The sequence below is a fragment of the Musca autumnalis genome, unplaced genomic scaffold, assembly GCF_047663935.1.
Source record: "Musca autumnalis isolate F117 unplaced genomic scaffold, ASM4766393v1 scaffold_2, whole genome shotgun sequence".
NCBI classification, from domain to species: Eukaryota; Metazoa; Arthropoda; class Insecta; order Diptera; family Muscidae; genus Musca; species Musca autumnalis.
Window position 1 is genome coordinate 228,337,991 of NW_027411755.1, and position 9,290 is coordinate 228,347,280.

Genomic DNA, 9,290 nt, shown 5'->3' on the forward strand with positions numbered 1-9,290 from the left:
TTTAAAAAATCCATGGGCTTGAAAAATATTCTTTAAAAAATCAACGTGCTCGAAAAATAGTCTTTAAAAAGTTCACGGGCTCGAAAAATGTTGTTTAAAAAAAAACACGTACTCGAAAAATGTTCTTCAAAAATCTACGGGCTCGAAAAATATTCTTTAAAAAATCTAAGGGCTCGAAAAATATTCCTTAACAAAGTCAACGTGCTCGAAAAATATTCTTTAAAAAATCCACGGGCTTGAAAATTTTTCTTCAAAAAATCCAAGTGCTCGAAAAATTTTCTTTAAAAAATCTAAGGACTCGAAAAATATTCCTTAAAAAAATCAACGTGCTCAAAAATTTTTCTTTAAAAAATCCACAGACTCGAAAAGTATTCTTTAAAATATCCAGGGACTCGAAAAAATTTCATTAAAAAATCCACGTGCTCAAAAAATATTCTTTAAAAATCCACGGACTCGAAAAGTATTCTTTACAAAATCTACTGGCTCGAAAAATATTCTTTAAAAAATCCAGGGGCTCGAAAAATGTTTTTTAAAAAATGTTCTTTAAAAAATCCACGGGCACGAAAACTATTCTTTAAAAAATTCACGGGCTCGAAACATATTTTTTTAAAAAACCCACAGGCTCAAAAAATATTCGTTAAAAAATCCACGGGCTCGAAAAATATTCATTAAAAAATCCACGGGCTCGAATAGTATTCTTTAATACATACACGGGATCAAAAATTTTCTTTAATACATCGACGGGATCGAAAAATGTTCTTTAAAAAATCCACGGGCTCGACATTTTTTTTTTAAATCCACGTGCTCGATTTTTTTTTTAAATCCACGGGGTCGAAAAATATTCTTTAAAAAACTCAAGTGCTCGAAAAATGTTGTTTAAAAAATCCGTGGGGTCAAAAACTATTCTTTAAAAAATCCACGTGCTCGAAAAATATTCTTTTAAAAATCTACGGGCTCGCAAAATGCTGTTTAAAAAACGCACGTGCTCGAAAAATATTCTTTAAAAAATCCAGGAGCTCGAAAAATATTTGTCAAAAATCCACGGGCTCAAAAATATTCTCTAAAAAATCATGGGGTCGAAAAATATTCTTTAAAAAATAAACGGGTTAAAAAATATTCCTTAAAAAATCCACAGGCTCGAAAAATATTCTTTAAAAAATCTAAGGGCTCGAAAAATATTCCTTAAAATATCAACGTGCTTGAAAAATTCTTTAAAAAATCCACGGGCTCGAAAAATATTTTTTAAAAAACCCACGGTCTCGAAAAATATTCTTAAAAAAATCCATAGGCTCAAAAAACATTTTTTAAAAAATCCACGGCCTCGAAAAATATTCTTTAAAAAATCCACGGGCTCGAAAAATATTCTTTAAAAAATCCATGGGCTTGAAAAATATTCTTTAAAAAATCAACGTGCTCGAAAAATAGTCTTTAAAAAGTTCACGGGCTCGAAAAATGTTGTTTAAAAAAACCCACGTACTCGAAAAATGTTCTTCAAAAATCTACGGGCTCGAAAAATATTCTTTAAAAAACCCACGGGCTCGAAAAATGTTTTTTTTTAATTTACTGACTCGAAAAGTATTATTTAAAAAATCCAGGGACTCGAAAAATATTCTTTAAAGAATGTACGGGCTCGAAAAATATTCTTTAAAAAATCTACGGGCTCGAAAATTGTTCTTTAAAGAATCCACGGGCTCGAAAAATATTCTTTAAAAAATCCACCGGCTCTAAAAAATATTCTTTAAAAAATCCAGGGGTTCGAAAAATGTTTTTTTTTTTAATTTACTGACTCGAAAAGTATTATTTAAAAAATCCAGGGACTCGAAAAATATTCTTTAAAGAATCTACGGGCTCGAAAAATATTCTTTAAAAAATCCACGGGCTCGAAAATTATTCTTTAAAAATCCACGGACTCGAAAAATATTCTTTGAAAAATCCTGGGGCTCGAAAAGTATTCTTTAAAAAATTCACTGGCTCGAAAAATATTCTTTATGAAGTGAATTATAATTATTATTAAGACCAAATTTTTTCTTTAAGTGTAACTATAAATATATGATTAGTTTCATTTAGTATATTCCCCCGTTTTAGTTTTTGTTCACACTGTTCGGTTAAACGGCACTCCCTGTGGTATAAATTTAATTTACTCACACGTTTCATTCCTTCATCCTGTCACATTCCATCGTCCATCATTCCAATGATGTTTGTTTGCTCTTTTAAAACAAAATACACAAAGAAAGCATTTGATAAAAAACACGAATAGTTCAAATACTTTGTATAGAATATATGAAAAAAAACATCAGTAGAAAATTCAAGGAAAATTAGATAATGACCATAAATATTAGGTTTGTTGGCCAGAATCAACTAACTTGAGTCGTTGTTTTTTATTTCTTTTAATTAACTTCACAAGTGATTAAGTGAAATTTTGTGTGTGTCTTTTGTTATTTTTTACATGTGGCTGTATATTTTTATGGGTGTTCTTTTCTTGGCCTGTTTAATAACAAATTTGATGTCTTCCATTTTTAATAGGTTATTTGTAAATTTTGCATTCCACCTGTTACTGTTATAAATTGTAAACTAATACATAATACATTATGTGCGTTCTGTCGGTGGGGTTCGACATTTTCTTACGTCTTCTGGCTGAGGGAAAATTTCAATGATTTTAGTCAAAAGAAAGAAAATGACAAGTGGATAGATACATCTTTTACATTTTATTTGAACTCAGGCTTTAAGTCTGCAAGACGGGCATGTAACCATTGAACCACAGCATATTTCCAATCTAATATTATAAAAGAGTTCACTAATGATGACTGATTGACTCACTGATTCATTGACTGACTGATAATCAACGCCCAGAATAAACGGCTAAAGCTAGAATCTTGAAATTTTAGGTGAGTGTCACTCTTGGTCCGAAGGTGTCAGATAAGGCTGGGTTTTTGTTAATTCGAACTAGAAGGGTACGAAATGTCCTAAAAGGTACTAAATATGGTATGGAATCGGTAAAGTTATAATTTGGAATGAGGATCATTGATGAAATATAGGATAAACTTACCGAACGGTTTTCAAAAATTCGAACTACAAGTGTACGAAAAGTACTAAAATGTACTAAATTTGGTACCATTTGGTATTATCTGAACGGATAAAGCTAGAAGCTTGAAATTTGGAATCAGAATCAAGGTTGAGCAGTTGGGTAGATACTAGGAGTTGGTTTTGGAAATGTGTACTCATTTCTACGAAAAGTACTGAATGGTACTAAATTTGGTTGGAATCCTGAAATATGGAATTAGGATCACTGTAGGAACGTAGGATTGAGATATGGAGGTAGTTTTGGAAATTCGTACTTATGTATACGAAAAGTAAAGTAAATTTGGTACAATAGGGATTTGGGTAAACGGATAGACCTGAAATACTGACATTTGGAATTGAGATTACTGGTGGAGTGTTGGATTGTTAGTCAGAAAACTCTCCAATAATCTCTCCCAAGTTCCAAGTTTTACGATTTTTAAGCCATTTTAGTAATCAGAATGCTAGAATAATTGGTTTCCTATTCTTTGCAGTAGTTTTGACATTGATTCCGATAGAAAAAAAATTATGTTCCTGACGTAATTTTGGCATGATTGTAATTGATGTCCCTTTGTAGGCAATTTTGCTAGAAATTTCTAGTTATTGAAGTTATTTTCCAAAAAATGACTATGAAAAATCATTAAGGGTTATGTCAGAGTACGTATTATTTCTGTTGTAATTAATAAAAAACTACTGAAAACGATAGGGAACCAATTATTCTACCATTCGCATTACTAAAATGGCATAAAAAGTAAACAATTTGGAAACAATTAATAGATAATTGTGGTGCATCATTTTCAATGCTCAATTTAAAAATGCATTTTTTTTTTGTTTTCCGGTAAAATTTTAGTATAACACCCCGTTTATATATAACCGGATTTAACAAACCGACTGGGTTTTAAATGTCAATTCCATTGCTTATATTTCAAACAAATCTTCTCAAAGAAGGTTAACCCTGCAAAAAGCTCTAATATAAACAGCATATAACGGTACTGTAAATAAAATCTTTTTTAATGCCATATAACCGCCTTAGTATAGCCCCCATAGAACGATACCTCCCTATTTTCGGTATTTTGAAGGTCGTGGCCTCAATATTCCACCGAAATGGGTGAAATTTGGTATTTGGTCTTCATTTGGGGTATTAAACGTTCCTTATAAAATTTGCCGGTATAGGTCCACGCCTTCATATATCCCCCATAGAACGGTACCTCCCGACTTTTGTGACGTCAATATCCCACCGAAGGACTGAAATTTGTTATTTAGTCTTCCATGGGGTTATAAAATAGCCCAGGAAAGAATTATCAGAATAGGTCCGAGAGTTCACTTTCACTATGTCGAAAGAAAATAAATGCGAACGAAAAATACATAAACTTTACTTTTCATGTTAATATTGACTTTCAGCCAGTTTCTGTATGTCGAAAGAAGAATGTGTGCGAATGAAACACGTCCAAACTCTTGTGTTTTTCAAATTTGATTTTTGTTTTGATGCAAAAGCAAAGGTAAAATTATTTCGAAAACTAAAGTTTGTGCGTGTTTCATTCGCACACATTCTTCTTTCGAGATACAGAAACAGGCTGTTTGTTTTTGCTTCGAAACAACTACAAAATATGAAAATCAGTAGTTGAAAATTAGTAGTTTTTCTTTCGTTTTCATATTCGTTCGATATAAGATCTGTCTGGTTACTTTCTCAGAGAAGAAGGAGTTTTCATTCTCTTTTGCAAGAAAATTGTAAAAATTAAACAGACACCTTACCAGCAGAAACCAGCAAGCAATCACCTGGCTTGCCAAAACAGAACAATTTGTTCGCCAATGAAGGAACCAAAGGAAGGAAATATTTTGTATTTTATTGAAAATAAATAAAAAATAATTTAAAAAAATTAAGTTTCAGTGTTTTATTTAGAAATGCACTTAAAACTTAAAAATAATTTGTCGCTTAGCCTCAATATATATATTCTTTCTCATGATAGAATCTCTCAAATAAAACGCTTGCATTTAAATTATGAATGGTGGCAAAATTAAACGGCAAGCGTTTTATTTGAGAGATTCTATCATGAGAAAGAATATATATATTGAGGCTAAGCGACAAATTATTTTTAAGTTTTAAGTGCATTTCTAAATAAAACACTGAAACTTAATTTTTTTTAAATTATTTTTTATTTTTAACTTTTTAGTAAATACATTTTTTAATCACTGAGATCCCCAGATGCCGAATTACAGACCATTTGAGCAGAAAATGTAGATTAAAATGCTTGAAATTGGGTGGTACAGTTACATATATGGATGCTATATTAAACCTTGATCTACGTCCACAATTTTTTGTGGGGAAGTTCCTGGACTATTGAGAACTCCAAATGCCAAGTTACAGCAATTTCGGGCTAAAAATGAAGGCAAAATCCTCAAAATACCAGAAGTCGGGTGGTACCGTTATATGGAGGCTATAGGAAAAAATGGACCCATATTGGTTTTGGTTTCATATTCATGTATTATCATCTAAATATGAAACATGTGCAAAGTGTTAGTTCGATTGGTCAACTGCAACCGTGTTAAAAATCAGTTACAAGATTTTAAAAGGGCGTCAAGTTAGACACCGTAAAAACACTGTAAGAATGGACCAATATTAGTTATGATTTCATATTCATGTATAGTCATCCAAATCTGAAAAGTGTGCAAAGTTTTAGTACGATTGGTCACCTGCAACTGCGTGAAAAACGAGTGACCAGATTTGAAAATCAAAATACCAGAAATCGGGTGGTACCGTTATATGCGGGCTATAGGAAATAATGGACCCGTATTTGTTTTGGTTTCATATTCATGTATTGTCATCTAAATCCGAAAAGTGTGCAAAGTTTTAGTTCGATTGGTCAACTGTAACCGTGTTAAAAATGAGTTACCAGATTTGAAAAGGGGATCAAGTTAGACACCGTAAAAACACTGTTAGAATGGACCAATATTGGTTTTGATTTCATATTCATGTATTGTCATCCAAATCTGAAATGTGTGCAAATTTTAAGTTCGATTGGTCAACTGCAACTGTGTGAAAAATTAGTTACCAGATTTGAAAAGCAAATTAGATAAAACCCTGTGAAACAGTGTAAAAATGGACCAATATCGGTTTTGATTTCATATTCATGTATTGTCATCTAAATCTGAAAAGTGTGCAAAGTTTTAGTTCGATTGGTCAACTGCAACCGTGTTAAAAATGAGTTACCAGATTTGAACTAAACACACACCGAAGCAAGTTAAATAAAACACTGTAAACACTGTAAAAAGGTCGTTTCCCTCAACTAATGTTTTCTATTTTTACAGTGTTTTATTTAACTTGCTTTGGTGTCCGTTTAGTTCAAATCTAATAACTCATTTTTACCAATCAAACTGAAACTTTGCACACTTTTCAGATTTGAATGACATTACATGAATATGAAACCAAAACCAATATGGGTCCATTTTTCCTATAGCCCGAATATAGCGGTACCACCCGATTTAATTTCAGGTGTTTTGAGGATTTTGTCTTAATTTTTTGTCCGAATTGGCTGTAATTTGACATTTGGAGTTACCAATTGTACAGTGGTGTAGCCCCCATATAACGGTACCACTCGATTTCAGGCAATTTAAAGTTGTTATCTACATTTTCGGCCTAAATTGACTGTAATTTGGTTATGGACTTCTCAGTGGTCAAAAAATGTATTTACTAAAAAGTTAAAAATAAAAAAAAATAATTAAAAAAATTAACTTTTAGTGTTTTATTTATAAATTCACTTAAAACTAGAAAATAATTTGTCGCTTAACCTCAATAGTTATATTCTTCCTCATGATGGAAATCGCTTTGCATTTAAATTAAAAATGGTGGCAAAATTAACCGGCAAGCGTTTTATTTGAGAGTTTCCATCATGAGGAAGATTGGGGGTCCATTTTTTTATGGTCCCCATATAGCGTTACCACCCTATTTAAAGTATTTTAAGGGTTCTATCTTCATTTTTAGGCCGAATTGGTTGTAATTTGTAATTAGGGGTTCCCAATGGTGCAGAAACTTCCTCACCAAAAATGTTGGACATAGGTCAAAGTTTTGGTATAGCATCCATATAGCGGTACCACCCGATTTCAGGTACAGAAACTTCCCCACCAAAAATGATGGACATAAGTCGATGTTTTGGTATAGCCCTTATATAACGGTACCACACGATTTCAGGCATTATAAAGTTTTATGTACATTTTTGGCCTTAATTGGCTATAATTTTGTTATGAGATTCTCAGTGGTCAAAAAATTTAATTACTGAAAAGTTAAAAATAATTTAAAAAAATTAAGTTAGTTTTAATTATAAATGCACTTAAAACTAGAAAATAATTATTCATGATGGATTCTCAAATAAAACGCTTGCCATTTAATATTGTCACAATTTTTAATTCAAATGCAGGTTTTAAGTGCATGTATAAATAAAACACTGTAACATAATTGTTTTATTTTTTATTTGACATTAAGTGCCTGTTTCACTATGTCGAAAGAAAATGAATGCGAACGAAAAACACATAAACTTTACTTTTAATCTTAATATCATGGTAGAACAAATACAAGGTAAAGTTAATACTACAACAAATACAACTCGAACAACAACCACAAAGGAATTTGTTTTTGTTTGTAACGTTACTGCCAGTTGTATTTGTAAACAAAACAAGGAAATGTCTATAAATTATTGGAATTTAAAAAACTAATAATTTTTCACATTTGGTTGAATATTTTGGAAAACATGAATGAAAATTCGTTACATTTCCAATTTTCATGTTTCCACATCATTCCACTAAATGCATAAATTCTCGCAGAAAGTAGAATTCTTGCAGAAAAGTTTGGGGTCGCTGGAAATTCATAGAAAAAGGAGAAGCTGTTTCAATGTTTTGTTTTAGAAATCACAGAAGCACATGTTTATTAGGGATTTATTTTTTTAAATTTTAACAAAATACCTCACATATTAACGAACGTTGTGTCGCCTCTACAAGCGGGGATTTATTCTTACGGCTTATCGTTCGAACTTGGAGGAGGTTACATATCATTGATATGAAGAAGTCTTTCTGGGAAATGGTTTTTTCCGAATGATATATTTTTTTTTTTTCAAAAAATATATGTCCCTAATGTACATCGAAATAGAAATAAATGTATAAAATGTCATATGAAATTTGACACTAACGTTACAACCCAGTTCAGTCAGCTGTGTATTGCTGCTACCTTTTCTTATTCTACCATGTCTTAATATTGACCATGGCACAATTACCCAGGTAGTGGCATCGTAAAAATTTGAATATGTTATGTCAAAACTTTCTTTATGTTGTTGGGGAAATTACAACAAAAATTATTTTTTTATAAAGGGATTTGACTTTTCATATTCGATCAGCTGGTGTGATACCACTACCTGGTAGTTCTGCCATGATATTGACTTTGTTTTTGCTTCGAAACAACTACAAAAATTGAAAATCATACACAGAAAAAAATAATTACGGCATTTCAGGAATAGTGTTCATAAGGTCTTGCCAAGGCTCAAATTTCTGCATTTCATGAACGCCTTTCATAAAGCAAAAAAACTGAGTTTTTCTGAGAGATTGAAAAAAAACAATTTTGACGAATTCTTATTTTTGTTATAATTGGACTAACAACCACCACACACAACCAACCAAACCAGATACAAATTTTGCTACTTAATAAAAGTTCTTTAATTTTGTATTATTGTAACTTACCTTTCTTCTAATGATTTTCACTGTACTTGTTATCGTCTTGTGAACATAGCAGAACAATACGAAATATGTGTACATACAGGTTGAGTCTATCAGCACTAGGTTGAGATATCAGATGTTGCCTTTATATTAAAGGAATTAAAAATTTGTAGTTGCGAACTATACAACCAAACGCACTGTTGTTTGGTTTGTCTGTTAACTAACAACAAAATTGTTGCTACCTAGTTTAGGTATGTTGTTGTGGTGTGGTTTGTTGTTGTGATGATGAGACGATGGTGGGGGTTGTGTTGTGGTTTGTTGATACATTGTCAATAAGATGGTGAGATGACGAAACCATTCAAAAGAAAACGAGAACGAGAGGAAATATAAGAGCAAATAGTGGAATATAGGGGAAAATAGGAAAGTGATTTTGTATCTCATGAAAATTACATATTTTTGAAAAAATAGTGGCTTTCGGATGGAATTAAGAAACTGCACATGTATCTTTTGTGAGGTACCTGTACAGTATGAAAAAA

At 31.6% G+C, this 9,290-nt stretch overlaps 1 protein-coding gene across 1 annotated transcript in view; it reads right to left on the minus strand.

Moving 5' to 3' along the window:
- The window catches only part of LOC141395334 (uncharacterized), a 44,544-nt gene extending 35,658 nt beyond the window's left edge, over positions 1 to 8,886 (minus strand). Inside the window, exon 1 of the mRNA XM_073971004.1 lies at positions 8,779 to 8,886. The gene's annotated coding sequence lies outside the window, so the exon portion shown is untranslated. The remainder of the gene's footprint in view (positions 1 to 8,778) is intronic.
- Between the last annotated feature and the right edge of the window lie 404 nt (positions 8,887 to 9,290).